The sequence below is a fragment of the Ceratotherium simum genome, chromosome 1, assembly GCF_057802395.1.
Source record: "Ceratotherium simum simum isolate JZ-2026a chromosome 1, ASM5780239v1, whole genome shotgun sequence".
Taxonomy (NCBI): domain Eukaryota; kingdom Metazoa; phylum Chordata; class Mammalia; order Perissodactyla; family Rhinocerotidae; genus Ceratotherium; species Ceratotherium simum.
The window spans coordinates 93,582,775-93,603,857 of record NC_141900.1 but is presented as its reverse complement, the minus strand read 5'-3'; the positions used below and the strand labels follow the sequence as shown (position 1 = coordinate 93,603,857).

Sequence of the window (21,083 nt, the reverse complement as noted above, 5' to 3'; positions counted from 1 at the left end):
TTTATGCCATTTTTGCAACTTATTTGTAAATCTGAAATTATTTAAAAATAAAAATAAATTAAAAATAGTATGTGTCATGCACTCAAAATTTTAAAGGCAGTTATTTTTATACTGATGAGATTTTCATAATAAAGAAACACTTTCTATAAAATATATAGTGAATAATCATTTAGTGATTTCTAATTTATGTCTATGAAATACTGCTTTGTGAATTTTTAGTGGTAAATGAATATCAGTTATTACATACTGATTCATGTCATAATGAAAGAAATTAGAGATCAATATTGAAAACTCAATAATACCTTTCTAGTACAATAAATAAACAGCTGATGATATGAACAATAATATGAAATGCGAACATTAGCTGGTGCCCTAGTACCAACAGGGAATTTTGTTTTAAATTTTATGATACTCCCCAATCAATACATTAGTTGGCGAAATATATTAAAAATGTACTCAGTAACAAGCAATTCAAACAATTTTAGACTTTAAATTTTTCTGTAGGCCTGCATTATAAACAGCAATCGACCAAAGATCAAAGAAATGTTCTTTATAGTCAATTATATTCATTATACCTAAATATTACATTTCTGCCAAGGCAAATTTAAATCATTACTTCCAAGCTATTTTTTTTCCATTATTAGATCTGATTCAGTTTTCCAGTCATCAGGTCTATGTAGTTTTCCTCAAGGGCAAACTGGCCCTTTAAATGAATTTTCCAGCGGCCCTGGGACACTGATTATCCAGAGGACAGCTCTTGGGTAAGGCATATTGGGTTTGGTGACAAACTAAGTTGGGACATTCAAGCATGGTCTCTGAGCATGCAGGATTTTGACATAAAAGCCTACCTGCAAGTGATGGGGATCAAGGTTAAGGGTTAATGTAACTGGGGAATCTGGATCCTGTCTTGAGAGTAGCTGGGACAGGTTTATGGCAGGAGTTTCCCTGACAACTGGCAGAAGTCTTCCATCTCTTCGTGCAAAAACAGCTCAGATGGGTTTGCTCTTCCTCACACTCTAGCAGCTCTCTGGATTCAAGGTCTCCTGTGGTTGTGGTCTTTCATTGGTGACATGCTTCCTTCCAGTGTGGCCAGTGTTCTTGGGTAGCCGGGTGGATGGCAGAGCCTGGGCTGGGGAGCCAGACTATTCCAGGGGCTCTGTTTCCAAGGGGCTGACACTGTTACTGGCAAAAAATAATGTGAACTATTCTGGCTCAGACATTTCACAATGGCCATGAGGGAGCCATGAGGAGAGGATACTTGAACGTGACAGCTGCAACAGGAGGGGAAGGGCTGGAGTACATCCTACTAGCCCCAGACTGGACACCATGCAAATATCCATCCTGAATAGAATAGGTATAGAAATGGAAGTATATTTATATAAAGTAGAACACCATATAGTAGTAATGAAAATGAATGAACTTCAGATAGAGGAAAATTTAGTGTAAGATTAAGATAGCATCACAAGATTGTTCAATAAAAAGCACTGAGAAAACTGTTCCTGAAAAATTATAATCCATATGTCTAATAAAATTCCATGTTACACACTCTAAAAAATACAAGATACTGTTGGTAAATTTTGTATATACGTAAGACTCCCTGAGTAGATTGCAAATTCCTTGGGAACAGGCAGCGAATGCTATACTCCTTTGATTTCCTCCTCGATAGGAAAGTATTTGGGTAAATGAACAAATGAATAGGAATGAATGAACAAAGGGATGAATTAATGAATGTAAAATAGTGGGGGGAGTTCTAGTTTCCTTCTGCTCCCTGTTGGTTTTATCATCCTGGTCTAGTTGGGGTCTTTTTAGTTTGTCTGGACAATGTCTGGTATGTACATCGAAAGCCAGAGATGAAACCCTACTGTCTTGAGCTGAGCTGTTGGCTGAAGTCCAGAGAGGCACTAGGGCTCCTTGGAAGTTCTACTGGATGGATTGCCTTAATTAGTGTTAAAATATAAACCTAATGGTGTTAAAACGTAGGTTAAGTGTCCAATGAAGGGAGAAAGCAAAGACACTGAGAACTGTAAGTCAAAGACCTTGATTCTCTTTCTGGGTATCCCACTTAGGGGACAAATGGCAATACACGGATCACTTAATCTCCCTGAGACTTTGTTTCCTCATTTGGCAAATGGGGTCAATAATACAATAATTATTGTGAGGATCACTGAGACAGTGTATGCGGAAATGGATGGTTAGATAAATACCTGCAAAGGATTTCACCCATATTGGTATTTTCTGTCTCACGGCCACTTTAAACATTGGAAAAACAAAAGACGCTTTCTCAAGAAGTTAATACAAACAAATCATTTATGATTACTGGCCAGTAGAGCACGATTTACCACATTTTCCAAATTCTAAACTGAGAGGTCAGAAATGGTTTCTGGGGCATTTTAGCAGTACTACCAACCCCCACAGATATGTCACCAGATTAGTGTCTCCCTCTTCCTCTTGTTTGTGTTAGTCTGGGGTCCCTCAAGAAGGTGTTGCTCAAAGGCAGGCTACCTGGTTGTTGCTAGAATTTCCTGGTGCAGAATCAGATAGGCCATTGAACACCGGTAGCAGACTTTTCTGGAATAGGCTCCAGTCGGCATGGGTGGGTGTTGCTGAGACCTGTTGTTCAAAGGGACTGAGGGGCTCTAGGAGCCCCCGAAGCAGGGCTACACTGCCTTCATGTTGTACTTCTTCCAGTGCACACCTTTGTTCAGGCTGATTCAAAGGTGGAGCTGTGCGTGTGGCCTTCACCAGTGGGGCAAGCAGAACGGCCAGGTGTGGAACGTGTTGTCTTCTCTTGTTGAAGTTGGTGGTACTATAGTCTGAAGCTTCTCCCTAATGCCAGTTAGAATGTCTCATTGGGCTACATCCCAAGCCACACCTAAAAAGATGATACATTGAGCTGTTCCCTAAATCTTATGGGGATTAATGGCCCAGCAGGCTGAGGTCATCGCCTGCTCCACATTGTCCATGGGCCTATATATATGAGCAACAGTGCCTGGCCTATTACTGGGCACTGGTGGAGACAGAGTGCATAATATGTGAGTCTATGGTGTGGCCGAGGCCCGAGAGCCCATTCTAAACTGGTCAACACTAACCCAACCAACAAAGTGGGGCAGGTGCAACAAAGTTTCATCATCAAATGGAAAGTATATATAAGACCAAGGTCACCCGGGGCCCCAAGGGGCCACATGCCTGCACAAACAGGTAGCCTACACCCTGGAAAGTCCACTTCTGGGTGCTATGAAACCTCTGGCTACCCCAGTTACCTGTTGGGGACTATGTTTAGAGGAAGTTCTCATGTAAGGTGTGGCCTGGTCCTCGGATGGATGAATTAGAGCCTGATGGGGTTCGCTGGCAGCTGCCAAATACCCCCGAGATAGACCCATCCTCACCAACCAAGGATCAGACAGATGAGCATTCTAACCCACTGAGCAGAGCTGGTGTCTGTGGGGTTACCCATGCAGGCTATCCTCAAATCCCCTCCATGGTGCACCTTCATGGATTCCCGGGCCATGGCCAGTGGCCTGAACATATGGCAGGGAAATGACAAAAAACGGACTGGACTATCAAACGCACCCTGGTATGGGGACAAGATTTATGGCAAAAACTGGCCCAGTGGGAAGGCAAAATATTTGTCACCCAGATAGATGAACATAAGGGCCCCTGCCCAACCAAGAACAACTGGAACAAGCAGGGCGATCTCCCTTGCACTAGGTTGGTAGCCACTGTAGATCCCCGGGTCCACCAGTGGATCAGACATGGGACTGCAGCCCATATTCAGGACTGAGCACACACCCGTGGTGTCCGTCTCAATGAAGCAGAGGCCAAGGATGCAGTGGTCATGGGTGACTCCTGCCAAAAGACACAAGAAGTTTCTTGTTAAATGTCCTGGTGCAGATGAGCACAATTTTCTCAGGGAAAATATGTTCATGCATGGATGTGGGTCACTCCCTGGGACTCCACTATTATTTTTTTCTCTAATAGTTAAAAGTGAAGAGCTGGGCATGATTTTGGGGTTTCTTTTTTTTTTTTATTGAAGTATAGTTGATGCAATATTATATTAGTCTAGAGTGTACAACGTAGTGATTCGACATCTATATACATTACGAAATGATCACCAGGATAAGTCTGACAACCATCTGTCACCATACAAAGTTATTACAATATTATTGATTAATTTCCTGTGCTGTACATTACATCCCCATGACTTATTTATTTTATAACTGGAAGTTTGTACCTCTTATCCCTTTTACCTATTTTGCTCATACCCCACTCCCCTCCCCTCTGGGGACCGCCAGTTTGTTCTTCATGTCTATGAGTTTGTCACTGTTTTGTTTTGTTTGATTATCTGTTTTGTTTTTAAGATTCTACATGTAAGTGAAATAATATGGTATGTGTCTATCTCTAACTTATTTCACTTAGCATAATACCCTCTAGGTCCATCCATGTTGTGGCCAATGGCAAGATTTCTTTATTTTTTATGGTTGAGTAATGTTCCATTGGAGATTGTATGCATATACCACATTTTCTTTATCCGTTCCTCTATCAATGAACACTTAGGTTGCTTCCAGAGCTTGGCTATTGTAAATAATGCTACAATGAACATGGAGGTGCATATATCTTTTCAAGTTAGTTTTTTCATTTTCTTTGAATAAATACCCAGAAGTGGAATTGCTGGATTGTATGGTAATTCTATTTTTAACTTTTTGAGAAACCTCCAAACTGTTGCCCATGGTGGTTGTACCAATTTACCTTCCCACCATCAGTATATGAGGATTCCCTATCCTCGCATCCTCACCAACACTTATTATTTGTTGTCTTTTTAATGATAGCAATTCTGATGGGAGTAAGATGATATCTCACTGTGGTTTTAACTTGCATTTCTCTGATGATTAGTGATATTGAGCATCTTTTCATGTGTCTGTTGGCCATCTGTATGTCTTCTTTGGAAAAATGTCTATTCAGGTCCTCTGCCCATTTTTTAACTGAATTGTTTGTTTTTATGATATTGAGTTGTATGAATTCTTTACACATTTTGGATATTAATCCCTTATGGGATATATCATTTGCAAATATCTTCTCCCATTCAGTCAGTTGCCTTTTCGTTTAGTTGATGGTTTCCTTTGCTGTGCGAAAGCTTTTTAGTTTGATGAAGTCCCATTTGTTTATTTTTGCTCTTGTTGCCTTTCCTGTGGAGACAGATCCAAAAAATATTGCTAAGACCTATATCAAAGAATTTACTGCCTATGTTTTCTTCTAGGAGTCTTACTGTTTCAGCTCTTACATTTAAGTCTTTAATCCATTTTGAGTTTATTTTTGTATATGGTGTAAGAAAGTGGTCCAGTTTTATTCTTTTGCATGTAGCTGTCCAGTTTTCCCAACATCGTTTGTTGAAGAGACTGTCTTTTCTGCATTGTGTATTCTTGCCTCTGATGGGCTTCAGGGCAGGCTGCCCCAAGATGCGCCACTTTGGTATGTGGATTATTTCGAGCTGAAGACAATAAAGGCTCAGAAGACTCAGGAAGAACATTTGACCTTCCCCCAAACTGCCTAAAAGAATTTAACAGAGAAGGCCTGTTCTAGGAAGGATCTAATACTATAAAAAAGCTATAGTATAATGTAAAATAGGTGTGATAGAAAGGCACCAACAAGCCCATTTTTAGCCCAGAAAACTTGTTTAACAAACATTTGCATTTCCGTCTCCATGTAAATTGTATTCCTCCCCTCTGAAATCCCAAACCACTACCCCCAACATCCTCCTTTGCCTTTAGCTGAAGATGATATTTAAGCTGGCAGCTTGGGCCAGATGCCTGAGTTGCTCAGTTTTCCTGGATTTCTCCCATGTATACATTTTATTAAACTTTGTTTGATTTTCTCCTCCTAATCTGCCTTTTTAATTATTTGACTAGCCATAAGAACCTTAGGGAAAAGTGGGCAGGAATTCTCCCTCTTCCCCTACACTTCCTTTGTTGTAAATTAATTGACTACATAAGCATTAGTTTATTTCTGGGCTCTCTATTCTGTTCCGTTGATCTATGTGTCTGTTTTTGTGCCAGTACCATACAGTTTTGATTACTACAGCTTTGTAGTATAGTTTGAAATCAGGAAGCGTGATACCTCCAGCTTTGTTCTTCTTTCTCAAGATTGCTTTCACTTGGTGGGCTTTTAACACTGAATTAAATAAGTATAAGGTTACATTTTTCTTCTTTAAAACCATAGAGAGACTAGAGAAGGGTTACAATTTAGGCCAGCTGGTGAAGGATGGGGAGGAGTGATGGAGAGTAGAGTAGTAGACAAGTGGGTTAGAGACCTGGGTTCTCATCCTGATTCTGCAGCTCACCCAGTGTAGCCTTGGACATGCCACTTCATCTCTCTGAACCTCAGTTTCCTCCAGCCTAAACATCCTATGATTGAGAGTAAGGTAACTAATAGCAATTTTTATCTGCTTAAATCCTATTCTAAACATATTTTAACAACTTATTTTTCTCACTAGAATTTAAAATGCTTATCATGGTTTGCTCCTTGGATGTGGTCCTGGTTCCTCCTTTGTAAAGTGGCAGCCAAGGAGACTGGTGCTCTCTACAGCCCAGAAAAAGCCCATGGAAGGGGGAAAGCAGTGATCATATTAATTTGAAGTTGGTGAGGTGTTGGAGGTGGTCATCAAGAGAGTGTGACCACTGGTTGACCCGAGAGCTGGACCCTGGCAGTTGGAGGCTCCTCACCCCCTCCCCTATCCTTGCAATGTATCTTTTGCCCACCATTCCCACTGTGTTTTCAAGGATGCAGCCTTGAGACAGTAAGGTATTCTTGAGACTGTCTGGACTGAATACAGTGACCCTGTATTCAGAGGCCCTGTTAAGGCCTCTATATAAAATTTTGAAATTCTGGTGGGCGAGTGTGGAGATCTACTCATCCTACAGCCACCCCAGACAAGCCTCTTAAGTAAGTTCCCTTGCTTATTAAAACTGCCAGCCACCAGTCTGGAGTGGCCTGCCTCTTTCTTCAGTCTCTCCTTGCCCTCCCTGTATGACGGCCAGTTTGTGAACCAACAGTTCTATGGTACCGTCCAAGATTGAGGCATATACTATGAAGTCAATTAGCGTGATATTGTGATTTATAATAAGAAATATATATTTGGGTTTTGTCCTTTTTTCTGCCAGAGTGCCTAAAATCCTTGGATTTGCTAAGTGATGAGCTCCATAAAGGTGTTTTTTTGTTATGTTAATAAGGTTACTTTTGGAAAGCCCCTAGGTCACCTAAGAATGGGGGCTGTTTACCAGGGGAACCATCCATTAGGCAGTTGGAACATTCAGCCCCACTCTCCTGACCTCTGGGGAAGGGAGACGAGCTAGAGACTGAGTTCAATCACTAATGGCCAATGATGTAATAAACCATGCCTATGTAATGAAGCCTCCATAAAAACCCAAAAGGACAAGGTTTGGAGAGCTTCCTGGTTGGTGAACACATGGAGACTTGGGGAGAGTGGAGTGCTCAGGGAGAGCATGGAAGCTCTACGCCCTTTCCCCATACCTTGCCTTATGCATCTCATCCATCTGACTCTTCCTGAGTTATATTTTTTCATAATAAACCAGTAATAGTAAACTGGTTTCCTGAGTTCTGTGAGCCACTCCAACAAATTAATTGAACCCAAGGAGAGGCTTGTTGGAACCTCCATTCTATAGCTGGTTGATCAGAAGCACAGGTGACAACCTGGATGTGTGATTGGAGACTGAAATGTGTGTAGGGAGCCAGTCTTATAAGGCTGAGGCCTTAACCTGTGGGATCTGATGCCAACTCCAGGTATACAGTGTCAGAGTTGAGTTGAATTGTGTTACCATCCAAGGGGAGTTGTCTGCCTGCTGCAAGACACGCCAATAGTCGAGAGGCAAGGTGGTAGGAGAGAAAGGGTTTTATTACATCTTGCTAGCAAGGAGGAAGATGGCTGACTAATGTCCAAATGAACCATCTTACAGAGCAAAGACTATAGGCCAGTTATATAGGTGGCTGGTCACCGAATGGGGCAGATATCTAGTCTTCAGGTAGGGCAGACATCTGGTCTTAGTTCCTGATTATCCTTTGTTTTGCTGGATATGCATCAGAGACCAGAGCAAGGCCCTATACACTGATCATAGATGATGGCTCTCAGCATAGACTCCTGGGGGTAGTGGTTTGGGACTTCAAAGGGGAGGAAGGCAATTCACATGGAGATGGAAAGGCAAATGTTTGGTAAACAAACATGTGTTGGACCACCTATCAACAGTGGGACTGAGAGAGAACTTTGATAAAATGGGCCTTGCTAGGTTCCTCCCTGTCTACCACACGTAGAGCTATCTATGGTGATAGCTCCTTCCTGGGACAGGCTTCTATCTTAAATTCTTTTAGGCAGTTAGGGAGAAGGTCAAAGTTTCTTTCTGAGTCTTCTGTTCTTAAAAATAATCAAGTCAAAGAGACTTGATTTTGGGGTGGCAAATTCTGATCCTCCACACTGTATATTACATCCTTGTGAATTATTTATTTTAAAAATATGGAATGCTTCATGAATTTGCATGTCATCCTTGCGCAGGGGCCATGCTAATCTTCTCTGTATCATTCTAATTTTATACATGTGCTGCCAAAACAAGCACCCTCTTTCTTTTTAACTAAATTTCCAATGGTGTGCCTTGACCAAATGGAGATGTTTGGGAAAAAAATCTGACACTAAAAAAATACCCCCAATACCTTGCTTTTTCCATTAGTGGTATTTCACTTAAGTTTTTACTATTTTACAGTAGTAAAAATGAGCGAGTTATTTTGTAATCATCATTTAACAAAACAATGTCAGCAACAATCCTTGGGAACCTTGTTTGGCGAATTTAAATGTTTTTTTATTGATTACTTAAATCAAGGATAATGTTATTACTTCTCTTTTGTAGCTGCTGTATGTAGTGCAATCTGCCTTTAGAGGAGGGAGAGATTACTTTAAAAGAAAGGAACTCTGGGGCCGGCCCGGTGGCGTAGTGGTTAAGTTCCCAGGCTCTGATTTTTGGCCCAGGGTTCGCAGGTTAGGATCTTGGGCGTGGACCGACGCACCACTCATCAAGCCATGCTACGGTGGCGTCCCATATACAGAATAGAGGAAGATGGGCACAAACGTTACCTCAGAGGTAATCTTCCTCAGCAAAAAGAGGAGGATTGGCAATGGAAGTTAGCTCAGAGCTAGTCTTCCTCACAAAAAAAAAAAAAAAGGGACTCTACATAGGTTTCTCTTTAGGTGAATTGTCTTGTTATTTAATTACACTTCTTGTCTAAAAAAATTTTTATAAATAAATAATTAAAATGCAAATTGATGGTGCTAAACCTAAATTTTCTTTGTCTCGTTAACTATTTCAAGAAAGATCCAATTTTTATAATTTGTTATTTGAATGGGAAGAATGCTCAGTTAACCTTATTCAGTTAACAATCCCTAAGAGATACCTGACTGCCTCTGTCACATCCAAAGCCTTTGACCTGAGATCCCTTCAAAGCACCAAATCTAAGGAGAAATAATTAACTTTCATGTGTTAGTTACACATCCAAACTGTCCTGGGTCAAGTTCAGTGCATCTGATTTGCTGATTTGCTAACTATGGCCTGGATTTGCAGATTTCTAGAAGTCAAATCCTTGCAAGTTTTGGCATCAAAGACTTGTGGTATCACCATATACAATGGTTCTGCCCCAAAGTACAACCCATTTGCATGAACAATCTTAGACGTAATTTTTGAAGTTAAAATTTTTGTATTTATTGAGTAATTATGATAGGTTGAGAAAAAATGGCATTTTATCACTAAATTCTAGTCTAAAATTTTTGTTCAAAACATGTGGGAAGCACAATTAAGTTATTCTGAAGCAAGGAAAAAGAAGGCAGAATTTTCTTTTGGTGCAATTAGGCTCCCTTAATTACTTACTCTCTTATTCTATGTTTAGAATGGAAAGGTGGACGCCATTGCCCAAGTGCAGATGCAGTAACAATAGCAGTTGGCTCACAAAGGACAGAGAGGATTTGTCTTAGCCCTTTTAGGATCTCAAGAGCTTTTCTAAGTATGCTGATCAGACCTTCTTGAACTTTAGTGACGTCTCTGAGAAATAAATATTCTGTCACTCTGAAAACATTCCTGGGGTGGATCAAGCATGACCTAATCATAATAAATTGATTCTTTTTACGAACATCAGGAGAAAACACTCCATGCTAAAAATGAATGCCTTGGACTGTTTACTCCCATTTAAGTTTGAAAGCCTGAGAAATTCACTACCCAGCATGTATGACTCACCCACTAACCGAAATAGCGTGAAGCACAGGCTGGTATCTGCCAAGGTCTTCTGTCCATTCATCTTTAGGGAAGCTCTAAGAGACAGTTTGCCTTTGGGATTTTTTTCTCTCTGTGTTTGTTTAAAAATAATTAAAACAGATTTTGTGTACCCTGTATTTTGCAATTTCCTCCTCTTTCTCCTGCTCCTTTTCCTTCTTCTTCTTCCTCCTCCTCCTCTTCTCCTCTTCCTTCTCCTCAGGAGTTTCCATTTCAATGATGGTGCTGCATTCAGTTTCATCTAAAACTTCCCTCGGTGTGGGAACTTGATTTGGGCCACAGGTGGAACATTCTGGCCATGAAAGGATGAAAAGAACATTATACTAGAATTTAGAAGACCTGGGTTGGTCCTGGGTTTTTAAGTATCTGTATTGGAACTGGAACTCAGGTTTTCTGATTTCACGCCCCATGCCCTTTCAATGACACCATTATTTCTTCTATTTTTATGCTAGGGTCTTGGTATCATTTGCACATCAAATCCAATAGGCAACTACCAAGCATTGTGGGGTTCTCACTTGGAGGAACTAGGTTACCCAATGGAGTGCACAATTTTCCTAGGACAGATGGGGTTTGGGTTGGGTGTATTCAGAAGCGATGTTTCCTGAAGCAGTTACAGTACTGAGAGAAGCCTAGTTTGGCTTCAGAGAAGTGGGGCTAAGGCAAAGTCTGGGGGGAAAGGGAAGGAAAAACACAGTAGAATAAACAGCACAATTAGCTGGGAAGGTGTTGTGGCTTGAATTGCATCCCCCAAATAGAGATGTTCAAGTTCTAACCCCGGTACCTGTGAATGTGCCCTTATTTGGAAATAGAGTCTTTGCAGGTGTAATCAAGATAAAATGAGGTCATATTGGATTGGGTGGGCCCCAAACCAGTGACTGGTGTCCTTATAAAAAGAGGGAAATTTGGACACAGAGAGAGAGACACACAGAGAGAATACCATGTGATGATGGAGGCAGAGACTGGACTGATGCATCTACAAGCCAAGGAGCACCAAGGATTGCCAAGAGTTACCAGAAAGCTGGAAGAGGCGAGGAAGGAGCTTCCCCTAGAGCCTTGCTGACACTTTGATTTAGACCTTCTAGCCTCCTCATTGTCTGTGAGACAATAAATTTCTATTGTTTTAAGCTACCCAGTTTAGAGTACTTTGTTACTGCAGCTTTAGGAAACTAATACAGAGGGTTAGAGGTAAGATGAAAAAAAGTCCATGGAAAAGGTTGAATGAAATGGTTCAGAACTGTGGAAGAACGAGACTTCATGCTGTATTTGTATTTGTCACGTACATTTCTTCTTTTTTTTTCTAGTTTTACTGAGATATAATTGACATATGACATTGTGTAAATTTAAATTGTACAGTGTGATGATTGGATATATGTATATATTACAAAGTGATTACCACAAAAATGTTAGTTAACACATCCTTCACCTTACATAGTTACCATTTTTTTGTGTGTGGTGAGAATTTTTCAGATTTAGTACTTTCTTAGCAACTTTCAAGTATATAATACAGTATTATTAACTATAGTCACCATGCTGTACATTAGATCCCCAGAGCTTATTCATCTATAACTAGAAGTTTGTACCCTTTGACCACCATCACCCATTTCCCCCACTCCTCCCCCAGATACACTTCTTTCTTGACTTGCATTTTGCAGTGCTCCAGAAGAGACCAGCTAGATCAGGGATCTGAGATTTTCTGATAGCATGGAAATCTTCCTTCTCAATAACTATCAGTAAACACAGAAAGAGGAATTTGTATCTAAGAAAACAGAATATGCAAACATTAATCTTTAAAAAATATATATCACTCAAATAGTTTTTATATCTTTTAATGAAAAATGGTCATCCTCTGCCTTCTTTCACAGGAAGCCATTTTCAATTCATCCAACTGTTGTTTAATGTTATTTTCACATTTAAAAATAACAGGGCCGGCCCCGTGGCTTGGTGGTTGAGTGAGCGCGCTCCACTGCTGGCGACCCGGGTTCGGATCCCGGGCGCGCACCGACGCGCTGCTTCTCCGGCCATGCTGAGGCTGCGTCCCACATACAGCAACTGGAAGGATGTGCAACTATGACATACAGCTATCTACTGGGGCTTTGGGGGGGAAAATAAAAAAAAAAAAAAAAAAATCTTTAAAAATAACATACAGTGCTGGCCCGGTGGTGTAGCGGTTAAGTGCATGCACTCCGCTTTGGTGGCCCGGGGTTCGCAGGTTCAGATCCCGGGCATGCACTGATGCACCGCTTGTCAAGCCATGCTGTGGCATCATCCATATAAAGTAGAGGAAGATGGGCACGGATGTTAGCCCAGGGCCAATCTTCCTCAGCAAACAAGAGGAGGATTGGCACTGATGTTAGCTCAGGATTGATCTTCCTCATACACACAAAAAATAAACAAATAAAATAAAATAACATACAATAATGCTATTTCTTGACTAAGGAGTTTTAGGTTTTATTTATTGACCTTCTATTTTTGGCCCTTGGAACCCTTCCACCTTTGTACCCCACATGTCTTCTTTCTCTACCCCCAATTATATTATTTAGTTTCCAAACTGTTTGTCAGAAGTATTGATCTTCTCTCAACACATTCACACACACAAAATCAATAAGAAAAAAGTCACCATAGACATAAGGGCAAAAGACATGAAAAGGACACAGAAAAGAAATATAAATATGAAAATGTTTATGGAAAGATGTTAAGTCTTATTTACAATGTGAAAGATGACATGAGTGGAGCCATATTAAAATAGAGCCAGAGGAGCCATTTCAGAGTAATTGCCTTGCACGTCTTCTTTTCTTTATCTTTCAAACTGGACCAAACTGCCAACATTCCAAGAAGTCAGTAAGGACAAGAATATCCTGTTTGTAAGGACTGATAAAACTGAGCTTTGCTGATGACCCAAGTGATAACCAATCCATGAAGTACAAGTCTAGGCTTTTGCCTGATGATCAAATCTCAAGCCAATCTACAAAGTACAAACCTAGCCTTACTTCCTCTAGCACCAATGACTCTTCTTTAATGGAGCTCCCCTCATCCCCGCTTTTCCCCATAAAAGCCTTAAGCTCCTCTCCTGTAATCAGGACATTATTTGGGTTTCTACCTGAATCTGTGCTCCTTGAGTTGCAATTCTTTCCTTCCAAATAAACACTTTGCCTCTTAAACTGACTTCTGTTTTTGTAGGTTGACAATAGTTAGATAAATGCCAATTAAAACTGAATATGCCATTTTCACTTCTAAGATTGGCAAAAATCTTAAAGTTTTACAATTCATTCTGTTGGCAAAACTGTGGGGAAATAGGCACTTTGAGACATTGTTGGTGTGATTGCAAAATGTTAGAATACCTATGTAGGGCAATTTGGCAATATCTGTCACAATTACAAAGGCATTTATGCTCTGACCTGGAACTCTTCCTTGTGAGAATTTGTCCTAGAGATATACGCATATAAAGTTAGGAATATAGAAAATTATTCATTATATTAAGGAACATTAAAAGGACATGCAAGAGAGCCAGCCCTGATGGCCTAGCAGTTAAAGTTTGGCACCCTCTTCTTTGGCATCCTGGGTTTGGTTCCCAGGCGTGGAAACACACCACTTGTCTGTCAGTAGCCATGCTGTGGTGGCTGCTCACATAGAAGAACCAGAAGAACTTACAACTATACGCAACTATGTACTGGGGCTGTGGGGGGTGGAAAAAGGAAGAAGAATAAAAAAAAAAAAGAAAGGGGGAAGATTGGCAACAGATGTTAGCTTAGGGTGAGTGAATCTTCCCCTGCAAAAAAAGGAAAAAAGGAAACACAAGAAACTAACAAAAATAGTTATGTATGTGGGGGGTTGAAGGGGAGGAAGACTATCCTCTACCCGCTTTGGGTCCTTCCTGGCTAGGCTACAAATTAAATTTACATGAGACCAAATAGCACGAGAAAATCAAACAAAGCTTTATAACATGTATACATGGGAGAGATGCAGGGAAACTGAGTATCTTGACAAAATGGTGGAGGTTTTCTTCTTAAATAGATTTAGGTAAAGACAAAAGAGGATGTTGGGGGTGGGGGGAGTCAGTTATGGGATACTACCAGAAAAGCACAGTAAGATTATCATGCAGCCTTGCCTTCCTCATTGATAATTTTCTAGAGATGAGGTCATCCCCCCTTCTTCTCAGTACAGAGAGGGAGATACCTTTACAAATGGAGCTTTCCCTTACAAATGTAAATGTCTCTTACAAAGGATAACTTCTATTTTTACTTGGAATGAGCTTAGCAAGGACCCTCCCAGTCTATCCATACCCAGAGTTAAATTCTTTTAGGCAGTTATTGGGGTAGGGGGGAAGGTCAAAGTTTCTTTCAGAGAAAATAATCAAGGTAAAGAGACATAATTTGAGGTGGTCAATTCTGATCTCCCACAGGGGGTCAGGGTGGGTGAAGACGTGGGTGAAAGTGAGATTTTTCTTCTGTTTTTGAATCATATGAATGTACTACCTACTATAGTTCATACGTAATGCATACATATGTAAATGCAGAGCTTATCCCTTAAAATAAAACTTGATAAATATCGATCAGTTTACCAGTCTCTCCTTTCTCTTGCCCTTGCTCTGTCTCCATTCATCCATCCAGGTGGAGACATTGCAGACATCTCTCCTGAATCCACCGTTTTCCTTCCTCTTTCTCCATTCTGGATGGCTTGTTTCATAGTTGTTTTAGGTGTCCTCATCATCATTTTCAGAATTTTCATTGTCTCTCTTCTGTGCTGGATTCTCTGTTTATTAAGCCCTATGTCTTATTTTCCTTAGTGTTCTCTCTTGTTTGGGTGGATTCTTCTAGTTGCTTCTTGAGATTTGGCATATAAAAAAGTTTTTATTCTATCCTCACACTTGATTGATTTTTTTTTTTTTTGTCCTGTGGTTTGCAAATTATTTCTGGTAAGAATTCTGAAGTCATTGCTTTATTGTTTTCTGGCTTTCAGTGTTCCTGTTAAAATCTGATGCCATCCTGATTCCTGGTCCTTTGTATTTGAGATTTTTTTCCCCTTCTCTGAAAGTTTTAGGATCTTCTTTTTATCCCTGGTAATCTGAAATGTCTCGATGAGACTTGGTGTGATTTTTTTTCACCCCCAATTCATTGTGCATCGAATTCATTCATTACCCCCATTCTAGGAGGTCCCTTTCAAGCTAGAGACTTACTCTGCATAGATGGAAGAAAATTTGCTGTTATTTCTGGTAACACTTCCTGTGTTAAAACTTAGTTTCCTTTCTCTGGAATTCTTATTACTTGGCTTACGTCCTGGGTTGATCATTTAATATTTTTCTTTTTTCTTTTTTTTTTTTTTTAAAGATTTTATTTATTTATTTTTTTCCCCATAAAGCCCCAGTAGGTAGTTGTATGTCATAGCTGCACATCCTTCTAGTTGCTGTATGTGGGATGCGGCCTCAGCATGGCCGGAGAAGCGGTGCGTCGGTGCGCGCCCGGGATGCGAACCCGAGCCGCCAGCAGCGGAGCGCGCGCACTTAACTGCTAGGCCATGGGGCCGGCCCTAATATTTTTCATTTATTCTGTTTTTCTTCTCTTTGCCTTTTGCTCTATCTTAGGGGAGATTTCTTGGCATTATAGTTCTATCTTTCTTTTGAAATATTATTTCCATTATCATATTTTTAATTTCCAAGAGATTTTTGAATGTTTCTTTTTATACCATCTGGGAAGAAAAGGTTTAGTAGCTGGTCTGTTACTGATCCTACCTTCCTTAGGAATGCTAGAGGAGAGGGGGGAAAAAAAAAAAAAGAAATGACCAAGTTAATTTTGTAAACAAGCTAATGGGATGGTATCTACAAGCAGAAAGTGTTCTAATTTCTGGAATGCTTTTTACCAGGATGTACATGGTCTGGTTAGGTTGCTTTTGGTAAGCAAATCTGGAATATATGGATATATGGGCGCATGGCCTGCTTGACAGTGTCAGTATCTGCTATGCAATTGTCAGAGCATAAAAAGGAAATTTTCGTGAATGAAATAGCTTTCTTTGTGTAACTGTTGCTTTGCATATACTACTTAGGACGTTATATGTTAAATCTGAATGAAAGCTTGTTCTAAAGTGGCAATAAAGGATCTGAGGGCCTGCACTGGCCATTTCAGACCTTTCCATGTTTTGCCTGCATGTCATGATTATCCGTACCCTCTGAATCATTAATAAATTTTGATACTGGCTAAGATCTCTGATATTGTATGAGTCTGATTTGACAATCTGGTCCTTTGTGTTACCTCAGTATCCCATTGCATGGATTCAATATCTTCTCTTATCTCTTTGAGGATATCAATCATATTTTTAAAAATGATTTTTCTCTCTTCATAGTGTCTATTTCCTTCAAATTCCTTCTTTTTGTGTCTTTGTTAAGATCTCTTTCATGTTAAAATCTTTTCCCAAGTGTCTAGTGATCTTTAGCCTTCCCTTTATATTCCGATGTATGTAGTGCATCTGTGAGTGTGGCTGTTAAGAGGGTGTTTCACCATGGGATGGTCAGGCAAGCCCCTTGGCTATTTTTCAGGAGACTCCAAAGTGTCAATATCTATATGAATTTCCCCTTGGACTGGTCAGTTTTTCAAGAGAAGTCTATATTTTCTGAAGAGGAGGCTGTATTAGTTTTCTATTGGTGCTATAACAAATTACCACAAATGTCTGTCTTAAAACAACATGCATTTATTTCTTCTAGTTCTGGAGGTCAGAAGTCTGACATGAGTCTCACAGGCCTAACATCGAGGTGTCAGCAAGGCTGTACTCCTTTCTGGGGGCTTTAGGGGAGAATCTGTCTTCTTGCTTTTTTCCAGTTTCTAAAAGTTTCCCCACATTCTTTGGCTGTGGTCCCCTTCCATCTTCAAAGACAGCAATGGCTGGTCAAATCTTTCTCAGATTGCATCTCTCACATTCCTGCCTCCCTCCTTCACTAATTAGGACCCTTCTGATTACATTGGGCCCACCCAGATAACCCAGGTTTATTAGCAATCTTAGTTTCCCCTTACTATGTAACCTAACATATTCACACGTTCTGTGGATTAGGATGTGGACGTCTTTGGGGGGTCATTATTCTGCCTACCACAGGGGCATATTCCTGGTTACTATTATTCTGTAAGACAAGTAGGAGAAGAGGGCTGGGAAGTAGAGCCAGAGACATGGTGTATAGAAAATTACTTAATTACCCGACTCACATAGCGTCCTCAGCTATGCCTGTTGTTTTGAGTCCAGAGTTCAAAGCAAGATCTCCAGAGAGTAAATTTCCAGGCTCCACCAGGGTAGGGGAAGGGTAGAGTCCTAGCTTTGTGGGTGTGGGGAGGGCCCCTAGAAGCACCAATATGTTTTCACTTTCATTTAGTCCAAAAGGTTTTTAAATTTCTATTGCCAATTCTTCTTCAGCCTATTTGTTATTTAAAAGTGTGTTGTTTAATATCTAAATATTTGGGGATTTTCCAGCTACTTTTCTGTTATTGACTTCTAGTTTAACTTCATTGTGGTCTGAGAGCATACTTTGTATGATTTCTACTCTTTTAAATTTGTTGGTTATGTTTTATGGCCCTGAGTGTAGTCATTGTTGGTGAATGTTCCATGTGAGCTCGAGAAGAAGGTGTATTCTGCTGTTATGGGATGAAGTAGTCTATAAATGTCAATTAGATCCAGTTGATTGATGGTGCTGCTCACTTCAACTATGTCCTTACTGGTTTTCTATCAATTACTGATAAAGGAGTGTTGAAGTCTCCAACTATAATAGTGGATTTGTCTACATTTTGCAGCTCTATCAAGTTTTGTCTCACATATTTTGATGCTCTGTTGTTAGGTGCATACACATAAAAGGTTGTTATATCTTCTTGGAGAACTGCCTCCTTTACCACTAGGTAATGCCTCTTTTTAGCCCTGATAATTTTTCTTATTCTGAAATCTGATTTGTCTGAAATTAATATAGGTATTCCAGTTTCATTTTGATTAGTGTTAGTATGGTGTATCGTTCTCCTTCCCTTTACTATTAATCTATTTGTGTCTCTATATTTAAAGTGAGTTTCTTGTACATAACATATTTGTCTGTTTTTTAATCTACTCAGTCAGTCTGTCTTTTAATTGGTATGTTTAGATCATTCATATTTAAAGTGATTATTGACATAGTTGGATTAATATCTACAATATTTATAACTGTTTTCTGTTCATTGTACTTTTTCTTTGTTTCTTTTTATCTACCCCTCTTCTTCTGTCATCATCTGGTTTTATTTGAGCATTTTATATGATTTCATTTTCTCCTCTTTCTTAGCATATCAATTATACTTCTCTTTTAAATTTTTTCAGTGATTTCTCTAGAGTTTACAATATATATTTACAATTAATCTAAGTCCACATTCAAATAACACTATACCACTTCATAGGTAGTGCAGACACATTATAACAGAGTATTCCCAATTCCTCCCTCCTTTCCCTTATAACATGGCTGTCATTCATTTCACTTACCCATACACCATAATCACCTAATATACTATTGTTATTATTATTTTGAACAAACACTGACCTATTAGATCAATAAGAATAAGAAAAACAAAAGATTTTATTTTCCTTTCTTTTATTCCTTCTCTAACGCTCTTCCTTTCTTTATGTAAATCTGAGTTTCTGATCTAAACACTTTTGCTTCTTTCTGAAGAACTTCTTCTAACATCTTAAAAGTGAGGTCTATAGGCAACACATTTTCTGTTTTTGTTTGTCTGATAAAGTCTTTATTTCTCCTTTACTTTTGAAGGATGATTTTGCTGGACACTGAATTGTAGGTTGTTGGTTTTGTTCTTTCAACACTTTCAACATTTCACTCTGCTCTCTTCTTGCTTGCATGGTTTCTGGAAAGAAGTTGATCTAATTCTTATCCTTGTTCCTCTGTAGGTAAGAAATTTTTTTCCCCTCTGGCTTCTTTCAAGATTTTTTCTCTGTCTTGTTTTCTTCATTTTGAATGATATGCCTTGGTGTAGATTTTTGGTATTTATCTTGCAGGTGTTCTCTGAGCTTTCTGGATGTGTGCTTTGGTGTCTGTCATTAGCTTTGGAAAATTCTCAGCCATTATTACTTCAAATATTTCTTCTGCTCCTTTCTGTCTTTCTTCTTCTTCTGGTATTCCCATTTTGCTTATGTTACACTTTTTGTAATTGTCCCAGATTTGGGACAGACTGGGTCCCCAGGAGTTTTTTTTAACTCTCAAGCTAGTTCTTGCTCAATCTCCAGCAATTAGTCAATTACATTTTAAGTATTCCTACATGCTCCATCTCTGGTGGCTTCTGCTCCATGTAAGCTATGATTCACCCATCTCTCCAATTTTTGGAGTAGGAATTTTCCCTGAGACCTTAATTTTATGATGTTTCTAAGAAGAATTGTTGATTTTCAGTTTATACAGTTTTTTTCTTATTGTAAGGATGGGAGTGATGACTTCCAAGCTCTTTCCATATCAGAATGGAAACTGGGCAGGCTTATGTTTTTCTGGTCATAAAATCTTCCCATTAATTTTCTTTTGAGGTCACCGTTTGCAGGGCTAAGTCTTAGAGGGCATCTAACGGTGGCTTTCCAAGGCACTGTCATCCATAGATAGCTCAAAGTAGGCGTTCAGGGCTCCTTTCATCTCTAGTTAGCTCTCTGCCAGGCAGTGGTTCTCTGCCAGGTAGCTCAGAGCCATGGCCACATTGCAGCTTACAACTGAGCAAACTCTACACGTAGGATCGTTGCTGCTTCACCTGGGGCTCTCCTGCTTTCCCCTAACTGCTTTAAAAACAGACTTTCAATGAATTCTCCTGTTTTGAGACTTACCTGAGCCCCACCTATGGGGAGTGCTGGTGCCTCAAATCCCTGAGACTTTCTGGGCTTCAACATTGTGAATCAGGAGTGCTCCTAACAACTTCTGGTTTGGTGTTGCCTGATTCGAATTGGTTTTTGCTCAAATAAACTCTCAAAATTAAACAAAACAAAACACCATTGTGAATCGGCTTGCTTATACCCCACTTCCACATCCCACCTGCCCTCATTTTAGGCACTTTGATGTTGGTGCTCTCTGGTCTTATTTACCAATCTGTCATCTTCATTCCAGCTCCCAAGTTTTGGTTGACACCATTTCCCCCTACTCTCCTAGTCTCTTTGTCCCTTTCAGGTTTGTGACTCATGCTACTTTACTCTCATTTTCAGTGAAGTTTCTGGATGAGCAGAGGCAAACGTATTCAATTCACATATTTAATTGGAAACATTTTTGCCCTACCTACTGTCAAAGAAAAAATTATTCTTGACACTTGTGTTAAAAGATAAATTAAGGCATATTAAAATTTTAAGAGTTCATTTGAACAAAAATCTGGTAGAATTGCGCATCACCAAAACTTAATCGGTTAGGAGCTCTCCATCAGCAGGAGCTGGGGGAAAGACTTTATAGTGAATATGTGGAAGCAAAGCAAAGAAATTATCTGATTGGCTATAGCTTAAGCATTTGCTTATTTGGAAAAACCTAGTTGGCTCTTCGTGATGGGTTGCCCTTAGTTTTTGATTTCTTAACTTTGAGGCATTGCAGGCTTAGGTTTTGGTTTGCTTTTGTAGGGTACTAAGGCATTAAAGCTACCTCAGTCTAACAGCCTCATTTTTTTAATTAATTTAACACCTGTTAAAGACACTGAGGCAGATTTTATTCAGGACTCTGGCGATAGGTGTAGGAGCTACTGCAATGGGGTTTTGTAGCAGGGGAGAGAGATTTGGCTCAGCTCTACACAACAAGGGAAAGTGGAGATTTATAGCCAA

General features: G+C 39.8%; 1 non-coding gene across 1 annotated transcript; it reads right to left on the bottom strand.

Annotated features, from left to right (window-relative positions):
- Positions 1 to 8,512: 8,512 nt before the first annotated feature.
- On the bottom strand, positions 8,513 to 8,618 carry LOC147918285 (U6 spliceosomal RNA). Its single transcript, XR_015553503.1, has one exon. It is a non-coding gene; the product is annotated as a U6 spliceosomal RNA (small nuclear RNA).
- Positions 8,619 to 21,083: the final 12,465 nt, after the last annotated feature.